The sequence below is a fragment of the Dysidea avara genome, chromosome 9 (assembly GCF_963678975.1).
Source record: "Dysidea avara chromosome 9, odDysAvar1.4, whole genome shotgun sequence".
Taxonomy (NCBI): domain Eukaryota; kingdom Metazoa; phylum Porifera; class Demospongiae; order Dictyoceratida; family Dysideidae; genus Dysidea; species Dysidea avara.
The window spans coordinates 6,345,323-6,358,613 of record NC_089280.1 but is presented as its reverse complement, the minus strand read 5'-3'; the positions used below and the strand labels follow the sequence as shown (position 1 = coordinate 6,358,613).

Below are 13,291 nucleotides of genomic sequence, written 5' to 3'. Positions count from 1 at the left end.
GCTGCGCGAGACTAGAATATACCCTGTAGCTCTTGCTATAGCTTATAAGCAAAAAGTGTGGATCTGACTGTCCACTCATAAATTAATGCGTATTTCAATCTGTAGCTTGTAAATGTAGATGATGTGTTGACTGAAACTGTGATTGCCAGTGAGTCGGATCAAATTTCACCCACTGCGATCCCTGATACTGAGGCTACACACTCAACTATTTTGCAAGAATCAGCAATGTATACTCAACAAATATTGGATATTGGTGAGATTTATGCAGGTTCTGCATCACCTCAGCACTGAGTTCACCAGAGCTATGCAATCTCTTACTGCTGCTCAGAAATATGCATTGTTAACAAAGCACAGAGTGCCATCAAAAAATCATGTGTTTCCTTCCCAGCATCTGGATGGATGTAATCGTAGTTTTTGGTAAAGAAAATCCTTGGTTGGTGTATAGTGAGCATGTTGATGGCATGTTTTGTATTTTCTGTGCTATTTTCTGCAAGGATTCTTCAAAAGGCTACCTTGTAAGTAGGTCCTTTCGAATATGGAATAAAAAGAGTGAGAAAACCAAGGAACATGTTGGTTCAGCGTATCACCATAATTATATGGAATTAGCTGACAATTTTAGGCACACGGTTGAGCATCCAGATGCAACCATAACAGCATGCCAAGATGCAAGTGTAGTTACCAACATTAAGCGAAACCAATTATTACTAAAATCCTTGGCTAGTGCAGTATTGTTTTGTGGTAGGCAGTGCATAGCTTTACGAGGCGATAATGAGAAAATTGATGCATCTGGGAACCCTGGAAATTTTTTAGCGTTGTTAAAGCTTTTGGCCATTCAAGATGCTGATCACTTGCAAGCACCTGCAATGCGGAATGCCACTTATACTTCACCAAAAATTCAAAATGATTTAATTGATGTAATGGCAAAGCAAATTTTAGGTAGTATAATTATAGATGAAGTAAATGCTTCACCATATTATTCCATCCTGGCTGATGAGGTTACTTCTCACAATATAGAGCACCTGTCTGTTTGTGTTAGGTTTTTAGATCAGCAAAATAAAATCAGAGAAGAATTTTTAGCCTTTTTGCCTTTGGAGAGAATCACAGGTGAAGCTATTTCGCTAGCTATATTGAAATTTTTGCAAGATAATGACATCCCAGCATCAAATATGGAGAGGCCAAGGGTATGATGGTGCTAGTAACATGTCTTCAGATGCAGTGGGTGTCCAGGGACGGATTAAAAGGGAAGCACCTTTAGCCACATATGTCCACTGCAATGGTCACTGCCTTAACCTAGCCATCAGTAAAAGCTGTAGCTTGCCTCAAGTAAGGAATGTTTTGGATCTAATGCAAAGTTGCTGTCGTTTTTTCTTGAATAGTCCTAAACGATCTGGATTGCTTGAGGTTATTGTTAAACATAATGTAGTCGATGAGACACGTCGATAGCCTTTGTTAGATCTGTGTAAAACTAGGTGGGCTGGGAGGCAGTGCCTATCAGCATTTTTACCAAGCTTTTGTATTCATTACAGAGGCTCTGGAAATGATTGGGTTTAAGCGACATTTAGAAAAGTACGGTAACACTTATGCAGATTGGGATACTGCATCCCGTAGTGATGCTCAACAATTATTTACCAGCATTACCAATTTTGAATTTATAATAGTGTTTCTTACAGTCTATCAATACCTATCACATTTGGCTGGCATTACAGTCAAATTGCAGAAACAAGCACTGGATATTCTAGAAGCACACCAGCAGATAGCTGACATTTCAAGAGTCTACAAACTTGAGCGACAAAATGTTGACTCTGGCTTTGCAAAATTTTTGAACATGCTTGTAGAATCACAAATAAAGTTGGTAGCACAGTTGAAATGCCTCGAATTGCTTCAAGATAACAGCATTGCAGTAATGCTCCAGCCATTTCTCCCTGTGAATATTTCCAGAGAAATGTTGCGATCCCGCTTCTTGATCACATCATCACGTTTATAGACCAACAATTCTCTGGTTCATCTATCACTGCTGTTAACCTATTAGGTCTTGTTCCATCCATTTTATGCTCTTCAAAGCCTATAGATTTGGGTGCATGTGTAAACCAATGTAGTTCAGATCTTCCATCTCCTGAATTGTTTGAAATGGAGATCCAACGATGGAAGTAACTGGTACATGCTGAAATAATATAAGGAGAGGCCATCATCAGCTGCAGATGCAATTAAAGAATGTGATAAAGACATGTTTCCAAACATTTACATTCTATTGCAGATTGCCTGCACAGTGCCGGTCACATCTTGTGAGTGGGTTAAGACAATTAAATAATTTTATGAGAGCCTCAATGGGGAAAGATCGCCTTTCAAATCTTGCTCTTCTTCATATTCACCATGACTTTTGTATAGATCTTGATAAGGTAGTAGATATAGCTTTGCCAAACTTCACCCTCGCAGACTTGAATTTGAGTGTATTCTATAATAGCTAAATGGACAGAAATGTTATCATAAATAAGGACTCATATGATTTTTGTACAATCAATTTGGTAGATATATACACTACATGTAAACTAACCTACTGCACATTATACAACTCATTGTGTGTACATAATGTGAATGAAGACAATTAAATGATACTTTGTTGCATTTAGTTTTTTATGCATAAAATTGTCACCAGACTCAATCTTTTGACACCTAATTTTCAAAAATTTTCTGGGGGGGGGGGGCATGCCCCCAGACCCCCTAGAAATGGCATGCTTTGCATGCCAAAGCAGCTAACCTAACAAGTTAGCTAATGTATATATTAAAAGGGTCCACATTTTCCTGAAAAGAACCCCCCAACCAAAAACCCTGGTTACGGGCCTGATTTAAATATTGCAGTGCAATGGTTGGATCTTGCCAGACATGCCTCAGTGGAGTAATATGTCCTGTGTTAGTGATGAGCCTCCTTGGTGGTTGCTGATTACGATTCAACCATTCTTTGCATAAGCACACATCAGGCATTATTTCAAAAGCTCCAGACATCAGACCATGCAGTAAAAGAAATAATTATGCATATTATGTAGTAACTAAAATCTTCTTGTATCACTAAAAGTGTGACTACCTGATACACAAAATTAATGAGGTAAAACAAGACCAAAATAAATTTGTAAATCAGGGCTACACTAAAAGTTTGAGGGAGCTTTTGTTGGTAGTACATGACATCTAAAAATCCTTTAATACTGTTTGTTACATTGATACTACTATTAATAGAGTATGACGGGTTCTTCAGATAGTCAAGCAGTGTGACTTCTGGTGAATAATTGTACACCAGATCACTTACACTAGTGCTCTGAGTAACTGCTGTATTGTCTTGAGCTGCTTCATCGCAGATGACAGTTAACTGAATTTGAACTGGTTGCCTCTCATCATATTCACTATATGGTGGTGGAGGTGAAATCATTTTGTATTCTTCATGCACTATTCATATACAATCATCTTTACTACGTCAAGTAAACAAATCTTCTATTAGTTGAAACAGGATATGGGTATGTGCACCACAATTCAATACTTACAAGGTAAAATTTTTTGTCTGTCATGATAAGTAAAAAAACCACTTTTTATTGTCAAAATTGTTATGCATAAGTACATTGCGTGTCTGCGACTAATTACATGTCATAGCTACAGTTGAGCACAATATCATTATATTACTACTGCTGTATACATGGGAAGCAATTAAGTTTATACAGTCAATTATTATCACTGTCACAGTACTTCATGCCTGCACAGCAGATGTTACAGGATAATTCAAGTACCTTACAACTTCCTACTACCACCCCACTTACTATAGCAGCAACTATTACTACAAACACTACTACTATGACAAGACTCACTACTGTTAGTATTACCACTGCAGTAACTACAAGAACGCTAAACACAACAGTAGCTTGGATGTTGGATAGCAGGAAAAGCAGAACGAACAGTATTCCTAGTATTTCTGCTGCAGTTCTTGCTCCAGCTGTCACTTCGAAATCTGACTCTTCATAATCAGGTAGGAATGTTCCAATTGTAAAGGCTATAAAAGAGAATATCAAAATTGATGCCAGAACATATGCAATAGGGTCGACCACAAATGATAAGAATTTGATGGTAAGGGGTACTGACTCAATGTATACTGCGGAAGTAGATGACTGTTTGATAACTGAGTACACCTCATAGAACCAATGCTTGTTGAGAATGATGTATACAATACAGGAACCTATGGGTAAATAAATGCTGCAAGCTATCATGAATCTTGTGAATGAGGTTGATGCATAGCTTCCTGCTGTTGGTTCAATTTTGGAAGAATTTCTTTCCACAGAAAAGTTGTCAACATATATTCGAACTCCAACGATGGCTAGCATGAACCAATGTAGCATTGTGAGCATAACTGTAAGTGGTATCATCATGTAAAGGGGAGATATGTATCTGCACAGCTTTGTTTTCCTGTTGACCTCTTCATCTTGTAAATAATCATATTTGTTATAGGAAAGTCTAATAACTTTCTGCAACAACCAAATAAGATAGAATTTTCCATAAAATGTATCAATTGCTATGCTGTATAAAAATAACACAAAGCTAAACCCTGAAATAGTATTTTGAAATCTCCAACTCTTCTCATTAATAAATGCATATAGGCTACAGACTAGAGAAGGTAAAAGTAATAGTTCTACAATGGAATGCACCAAGTATTCTTTTACTGCACTTCTAACTTTCCCTTTGTATGTCAGTGATGTGCCTGTTGCAGTATGGTCTGGTTCAGAAAAAGCTTCACTGGGTGTGCTTTCGGCATCCTCTATTCTTCTTGACTTTCGTTTATTAATGCAGGGATACAGCTCAACAATATTTCACATGTTCCATAAATCAGACCAATCAGTGAAATGATGATATATACTGTGTAATAACCAACATTCTCTCCTTCTACAGCACAAGCTATGATTTGGTACACAAAATTAACAAAGTAATACACTAACAGATTAAACTTGTATACCAATCTAATGCTAAACCTCCTAGGAAGTTTTTTCTGCTCATCCAAGATATCCAAGAGCCCCTGAATGCTGTTTGTCACAATTCACATTTGTTTTGTCACTGATGGGTTGTATTGGGTGTTGCAGATAATCACGTAAGGTAACAGATGCCTCATCATAGTGAACAGGGACATTTGTTCTCTCCCTACTTGCTGCACTATAATATAATATATTACAATCATCAGAATATCTTGATGCCTCTTTATTGCTTACCTTGGTTGAGGAGCAACATCTTGGCTAGGATACAATGAAGGTACTGAGTCCATCATATCAATAACAATAATGATGCAGCGGTATAAATTTTTTTTATGAAAATGAATAAATGAACAAGCAACGTGCATTTATTGTTAAAAGACCATCATAACACTATTACATATAAGGTAATAGGAATTTGCTGAGGTTGTAATAGCTGGTACAGACCTATACATCAAGTATTGTTTAATGTATAAACTTGGTGTTACATTATCAAAACAATTAAAAGTACCTTTTATTATGCTCTAGATATTACAAATTCGATCATTACATTACTAATAGTACCTTTCATAGCTAACTAATAAGGAACAGCCTCAAGCTAAATACATTCAGTAGTGATGATTTAATTTATTTAAGACTTATTAAAATTTATTTAAAAGTAAACTTTTACCTCAATATACACTGTACTACACCAGAACTGCACTTGCATGCATTGTATATATATACATGCACTTGTGGTACATACAGATAGCAGCTATACATACATATATACACATGTGTGGATACTAGGTCACACATAGGCATAATACTTTACAAGTCCCACAAATAGCTGAATACATTGATATACATATGCATAATGTCCACTTGGCTCCACTTGGGGTACTTTGAGAAAATAAAGTCACTCTCTAAGGTTCCTATGGATACATATACTTGATATTAACAAGGAAAAGACATCCTCCTGGCAGATTCCTGTAAGCATTCAAGCTTTAATCAGATGGCTGCAGGTTCTAGGCTGTCCAGGTCCAGTCATAGATTTTTGTCCTTTCTCTACCTTTTCAAGCATACTTTCCGTAACAAGGCTGTAGGACCAGGAGTCCTACAGACCTTCAGCACCTGTGCTGTAAATTAAAGTCTCAATAAATAAATAAATATTATATCTTTATCTGTTACTACACGTAAACTATGTACTGTAGCTACTTGAATGTATTATACTCCATCACGGTATTACAGATAACAATAGTACACATCAAAACAATAAGTGCTGGCTAATTAATTGTTAAGCATTATGTGTCATTAATTGGCTTACAGAAGATTGAGTATGATATATTTCTACAGATTAGAAGCCTGGGAACAGTGAACAGTAATACAGAGACTTAAAATTTTGCATTTGATAGAAGAATTCATAATATTGCCAAATTAAAGTCTTATTAGTGCTTATGGGAATTTTATAATGTGAGTAATGGATTTAATTTCATTCTATCCTTGTTCATAACTGCAGATTGAAAGTTTACTATTAGAACGTCTTATCACTGTAGTCAGTTTTTCATTAGATATGGTCTGGTGTTGCCATTCTTACAGTGTCTGCCACCTATGCTATAAAGTTGCTATGCTATTCTTACAGTTGTCCTGTAATACTTCATGTTAATCAGTCACAATAAAATGCTGAATTCCTAATGTTACTATCAAGCCTACAATTTTTTATACCACTGATGCAGTAACTGTCAGGTTACCTGTGGCTTACAAAGGTTAGGAACTTACATTCGGGAATAGTAGTATATATAGCTAGTAAGAGAATAACATTAGGCTAGACAAAGATGTTTGAAAGATACTCACATATAGCAGTCATGCAAGTTTATAATAACTCTAATGGAGTATTATGATTAATATCAATATACGTAGCTAGTAGCTAACAGATTTATTGCTGGTATAGATTTTATAGTTATAACACGGTTACGAGGGATATGACAAAAATATATGCACGAGCGCCCGCAGGGCGCGAGTGCATATATTTTTGTCATATCCCGAGTATCCGGGTTATAACTGTTATGTACTACTTTCATTGTCATGTCTACTGCTCCCGGTAGTAATACAGTCGTAAGTAGAACATTGATTGTTAAAGACAACGTTGGATTGTTACCTGAAGATGAACTAGCAAGCCATTATTGTTTACAAGTGCCTGGCTGGTGTCCCTGTGTTAACTGCCGCGACTTTTCACCACCAAGCGTTCTCTGCTGGCTAAAGACAATGCTAAAGACGATTTGTGCGACATGAATCATGAATCATACCGCCTGATGTTGAAGCGAAAGGCAAGTGCTACAACTAGTGCTGTGAACACTGTTGGAGAATGTACAAAGGCTGCTAAGCAGCAAGCCCAGGAAGTCCAAGCGCGTGATACACCCCGATACGCACTTGCTGCCTTGGATCACCCCAAGGATCAACCAGGCAAGAGGTTTCAATTTGACTGCCACAGCGATGATTTACAGATGACCAGTAATTTAGTGAAAATGGTAGTGGCACAGAATTGGTGGCATATGGTTCTTCTACCACAGCTGTAAGTCATAGAAGTTCATTGATTAGCCAAGATCAGTTTGTTACAAAGCAACACTTGCCACCCCCTGCTCCAACATTTATCTTTAACAGTTGCAACTTTTCAAGCTGTCCAATATCTTTTTCTGGTTCATATCAAGACAGTACAGATGACATTGATGAGCTTTTAAAAGACATATCAGTTGATCAGCTGTTTGACCCATAAAGGACATTATAGAGACAGTGAGAGACTCTCTATATGATTATATCTATGTGATTATATACAAAGTTTAAATGTACAATTATTGCTTAATAATCAATCAAAATATTTCAAAGTCTAATACAACTATAATTGCCATAGAAACAGGCCTCTTATAAGTATCACCTCCTGGGTTGAACAAGTTGCATAATGTTGTTTACTGGACTTTATGGAATGTAAATGTTGAGAGTTTGTTGACTGTTGAGACCTGCACATGGAATGCTGTGGGGCACCACAAAGTGTGGTATATCAGTTATATACCACAGTTTGCTGTGGTATATCATTTATATACAACAGTCTGAGCCTTTGATCTGAGGTGTGAAAGTGGTACATAATACATATATATTCATTGTGGCAAGAATTTATCAGATCATGTCACCCCTGCATCAGTAACTCATGATCAGGAGACTTCCCTTGAATTTACCCATCTAAGAAGCTGATTTGTTAATGTTATAGCTAGTGTCTGTCTACATACTCACACAAAAATACCAGGGGCAGAAAATACTGCAATTTGGAGATATTTCCATGTACAAATGCTTGTAATTTGCCAATATAAAATATTTTTTTATTATATACTTCCCTTAAGATTGGATATAAGCTCTGCAGTATTTGTTAAAGAAAAGGTTTGAGTAAGTTCAGACAACCAACACTTTCTCACAATTTCACAATACAGATGCATATTAGAATAAAAATGTGATTGAAACTATTTGAACGATATGAGATTGAATCTGAGAGCATTTTCAGTGGTAAGTGTACGTATATACTTGAATTAAGTATATTGCCACAAGTATAGTTATTAATGAAGGCCTTTTAAATAGACTTATGCACTTTACTGTATGTATAGACACATCTTCAGGTGTAGACAGATATGGATAAATTCCATAGCAGAACCAACTATTATATATCTGTTGAAGTTCTATTAGAGTAGTTAGGTGATTGCTCTATTAGGGTACCTTGATCTTGTGCACCTCCAATGCTGATCCCAGTGATCCCTTGTTGTGCATCCAGTGATAATTCCTTGAATAGATGGTTGTAAGGTGGATTTAATGAGTATTTGTACTATTAGTGATTATTATAACTATGCTAAGACAAAATATTCAGCATGTTGATCAGCTGCAGGTAAAGTCTAAAAGTGAAGGAGGGGGGGCTTCAGCCCCCAAAGCCCTGTAGCTATATAGCTAACTGATTGCACAGGCAGTGGCTATATATTAGTCTTACAATTAGTACTTCTGGAAGATTTCAGGAGCGGATCTAGGGGAGGACACTGCATAAGCAAGAGAATACTTGTACTTTACAAAAGTGCTTTTAATAGTGCAGTAGGGATGCAACAACACGGGTAAATACCATATTGTGTATTGCCTTAAAAAATACTGCAATATATTGTTGTATTGCAATATTTGGATTAAGACCTTTGGTGATGTTAAAGTGCTATACTTGTTGTAAATAACACATGGATTTAAGCTTCATAAGATACAGCAGATAGCATTAGTGTCATGTGGTGTACACCCAACAGTCAAAAGCTGCTTATATTGGCCAACAGTTATTAAATAGGTATTACAGTACAAGTAGGCAGTGCCCCCCCCCCCCAGTACTGTTTGTTTAGGATATGTGGCTTCTAAAACATCAACAATTATATTCTGGTGGCTTTGATGCCCGCCCTCCAGGGGAAGGTGGCAGCTGAATAGGCTAATTATCCACAAGCCACAGCCCATTACAACCCTGCAATATTATGCAATATATTGTAACACAGCAAAATATTGCAAGACGCAATATATCAATATGTTTCATCACACATATGTGACTGGGCCTGCGAAAATAGGGCATGTGGGCACAAACTACATCCCATCACTCTACAGGTCATATCTCAGTATTGGAAAAGTATATTTCCATTCTGTAACTTCCAGCATGATGCCAATTAAATGCTTACTAAGAGCTGAAAATTGCAATGCTATAGCACAATGGTAGAAAAAGTGATGAGTGATGAAAGTGTGAAAAACTAGGCAAAAATCATGTGCCCACATGCCCTATTATCGCAGGTCCAGTCACATATTGTATTGTGATAAAAAATATTGCACTATATCGATATATTGATAATTATATTGTTGCACTCCTATAGTGCAGTATATAAAACTCTTTAATTTGATGCCTATATACACTTGAGCCAATTAAACTTGAAAGCAGCTTTGAGTAGTGGTAAAAAAATTAATCACACTCAATAAATTAGTATTTTATTAAAATGTATCAGTTTTCCTGGCTGTTGTATTAGAGTAATTGACTGTTATAATAAATAGATATATGATTTTCCACAGAGTGTATATTTTTTATCAGCCAAGAAACAGTTCATACAGTAACATTATAATAATAATTACGTCTTTCGAAATATAATATAGTGTGTATCAAATTAGCTCCCTTTAGACATGCGCATTGTGTATTAAATTCATCTGCATTATATGTACTGGTAAAATGCTTTTGTACTCGAAAATGTTGTAAGCCTATAATCCATCCATATCCAGTAAGTGATACAAACGTATGATGCACAGATACTGTAGATACAGCCATTATGTAATGTACAATGTACGTATTTATGTATTTTAACTATAATACACAAAGAAGTTTTGCTAAGAATATTATAATAATTATGCATGCTCACCAGTTATATACATGTACAAGATCACATATAGTTGTATTGTGTTTGTACTGTGCAAATACATATTATCCAAACTGCTATACAGTAAATGTTGCCAAAAATGGTATCATTTTATTAAAGAAAAAGGAAAGTTTTCTATTCATCTTCTGAATCTGGTGTTGGTAGCATATCCTTGGTTTTTGTTAGTGACCAATCCAACCAGTGCACATGCTGCAACTATAAATATAACAAACAGCATTGTAAGTAGCATAGCAAGTATTGCAAATACAATGCAAGCTTGAACGTTGCACATCAAGAAGCTAAAAAGGAAGACAGTTCCTAGTGTTGCCGCAACAGTATTCACCACATCTGGCAAATGGTGACTGAGCGCATAGTCAGGCAAGTAGGTTCCAATTAAAAATGCAACAAATGGTGCCACTAAGCCTAAAGTAATAATGTATGCAACAGGATCTCTAAGGAAGCCCAATGTCTTAAAACTTGATGCAATTCGCTTGATGTATTGGTATTTTTTCTGATTGTTTAATGCAGACTTTCCTTCATCATTTATAAGCCAGTATATCTGAAGAAACCAGTATTTATTCACTATTACATATGCCACTATGGAGGCAACTGATAAATATGCACCACACGCTGCCATAAAAATAGTGTATCCAGATATTTTGTACTCTCCAGTTTCCGGCTCTTTTTCAGTGCTTGTTTCGGTAGCAAAGTTATCAACATACATACGTAACCCTATGATGGCAAGTATAAGCCAGTGAGTCACTGCCAGGAGGCAAGAAAATGGTATGGTCAAGGAGAACGGTGTTAAACACCTATCCCTCCAATGTGTGGGAGTGATATTCTCATATTCATCATGTGCAGTGTAAGAGTCACTGATGAATTTTTTCAGCAGATAAACTTAGTAGATCTTTGCATAAAAGACATCCATTATAATGCCATACAAAAGCAACAGGAAATCAATTACAGATAATGCCCCATCTTCGAATTTCCAATCCTTTTCATTGATAAAGCCATAAAGGCTGCAAATAACTGATGGATATAAGAATTTCTCCAAGTCCATCAATTAACAACCTTTTGAGTACAGGCATTGCCTTTTGCTGTAACTGATGTCACTCTGAGTCTCCGGAGTGGATGAACCTTGATTTGCAATTGAGTCTCCTGAATCACATCTCTTTATGCATTTTTTAATCAGCTTATAAATATCTGGAATCATGTCAATGCATTGATGAACTAAACCAATCAAAGAGATAGTTATGCAGGTTACGTTATATGCTACATAATTTACATCTAAAGCAAAGATGATTATTGGATATAGCAACATGACCGTGTAAAAAATTAGAAGTCCCAGCTTGAATGCTATATTTTCACTCCGAGACCCCACAGATGTCTTTTTTGAAGGTACAAAATGTCTAAAAATCCTCTGAAGCCTTTTTTGATATCTTGATACTGGAAATATTTGTATGGTTTCTTCATATATTGTGTAAATGTAAACTCATTATGTGTAGCTGTGTTTTTAGTTTGTTCAACTTTGCCTGCAACTACTATTCTGTGTTCCTGCAATTTTTCACCACGATTGGTTTCTTCTACATCCCCAAATAACTGAAGCAGAACCGGGGCACAAAGCGGGTTCATTTCTCTTTGATTTTGTTCATTAGTATCCCGCTGGTGGTCTTGATAACCGTTTTTATCAACATTAGGTTCTCTTCCAAAGTAACCCTAGTGCACCCTCAAATCAACCCCTACACTCTGCATACCGACGTCATGACAAGGAAAAGAGACGTGAATACCAACAACGGGTTCATGAAGTAGAGAATGCCTCATTTACTCCCTTACTTTTTACTACTACTGGTGGAATGGGTGATGCTGCTACTCAGTTTTATAAGAGATTGGCCAACCTTTTGAGTACAGCTGAAGCACAGTCTTTCCTATGGAATAGTGATGGGATGGCTGAGATGTAAATTGAGCTTCTCTTTGTTGAGGTCTGCAATTATGTGCATTCGCGGTGCCAGGTCCAGTTTGCGCTGTCCCATTGCTGAGGCACCGATTGCTGTGCAGGTCGCTGAGGCCCATATGTAAGATAATTTGTTTTTGTTTATTATGTACTGTTTTATCTTATGTCATTAATTTGTAAAAAAAAAAAAAAAAGTCCTTTTCTTCTTCGGAAATTGCACCCACTTTGTCATCCTCACTCCGCCTATTCATCATCATGCACACTAGAGCCACTTAGCTAATGAATTAGCTACGTATAGCTATTTATTTTTGTTAGCTTGTTGATTGATTTAAAAAGATCAGTAACTGCCAGTTACAACTTAGTGTAAACAATTGACTACTGACAAGACGTGGCCTGCAGTATACCGGCTAACTTGCAGCCAACCTTTAATATCACGGTCACGCGAGTGAGTTCGTGCAAGTAGTCTCGTGCCCCGACCCCACCCACTGCATTAGCATTGGTACCTAACGCAGTGCGGGGTGGGGTGTAGTTAGCTAGCTATAGTAAACTATAGCCCTGGCAATTGTATCCGGCTGCTGGAACAATTGCGGCAACTTCGTAATGCACTTGTCAATTTCATGCCCCACCCCCCACCCCGGGAGGGGTCGGGGAATACAGGGGATTTGACAAATCGTGGTGTCAAATTCCCCACTACTGGGGCAAAGTCGGCTGTCAAATCCCCACTATGTCCCCACCCCCATAGTAGGGGATTTGACAACACCTCAAGGACGACTAAGCCACTACTCCTTTTTCCCTTCAACAATTCGACAATGGAACAATCTTCCGGAATCTGTAATTAATTCATCAAGTGTAGAACATTTTAAATCCTTACTTAATTTATAACTATACTCTATAGTGTGCTTTTATACTCTATT

At 36.9% G+C, this 13,291-nt stretch overlaps 1 protein-coding gene and 1 pseudogene across 1 annotated transcript in view; one reads left to right on the top strand and one right to left on the bottom strand.

Annotated features, from left to right (window-relative positions):
- Positions 1 to 13,291, bottom strand: part of LOC136266829 (CXXC-type zinc finger protein 1-like) — a 184,069-nt gene that overhangs the window by 48,153 nt on the left and 122,625 nt on the right. The gene's annotated exons all lie outside the window — the stretch shown is intronic.
- On the top strand, positions 864 to 1,984 carry LOC136266448 (zinc finger MYM-type protein 1-like; annotated as a pseudogene).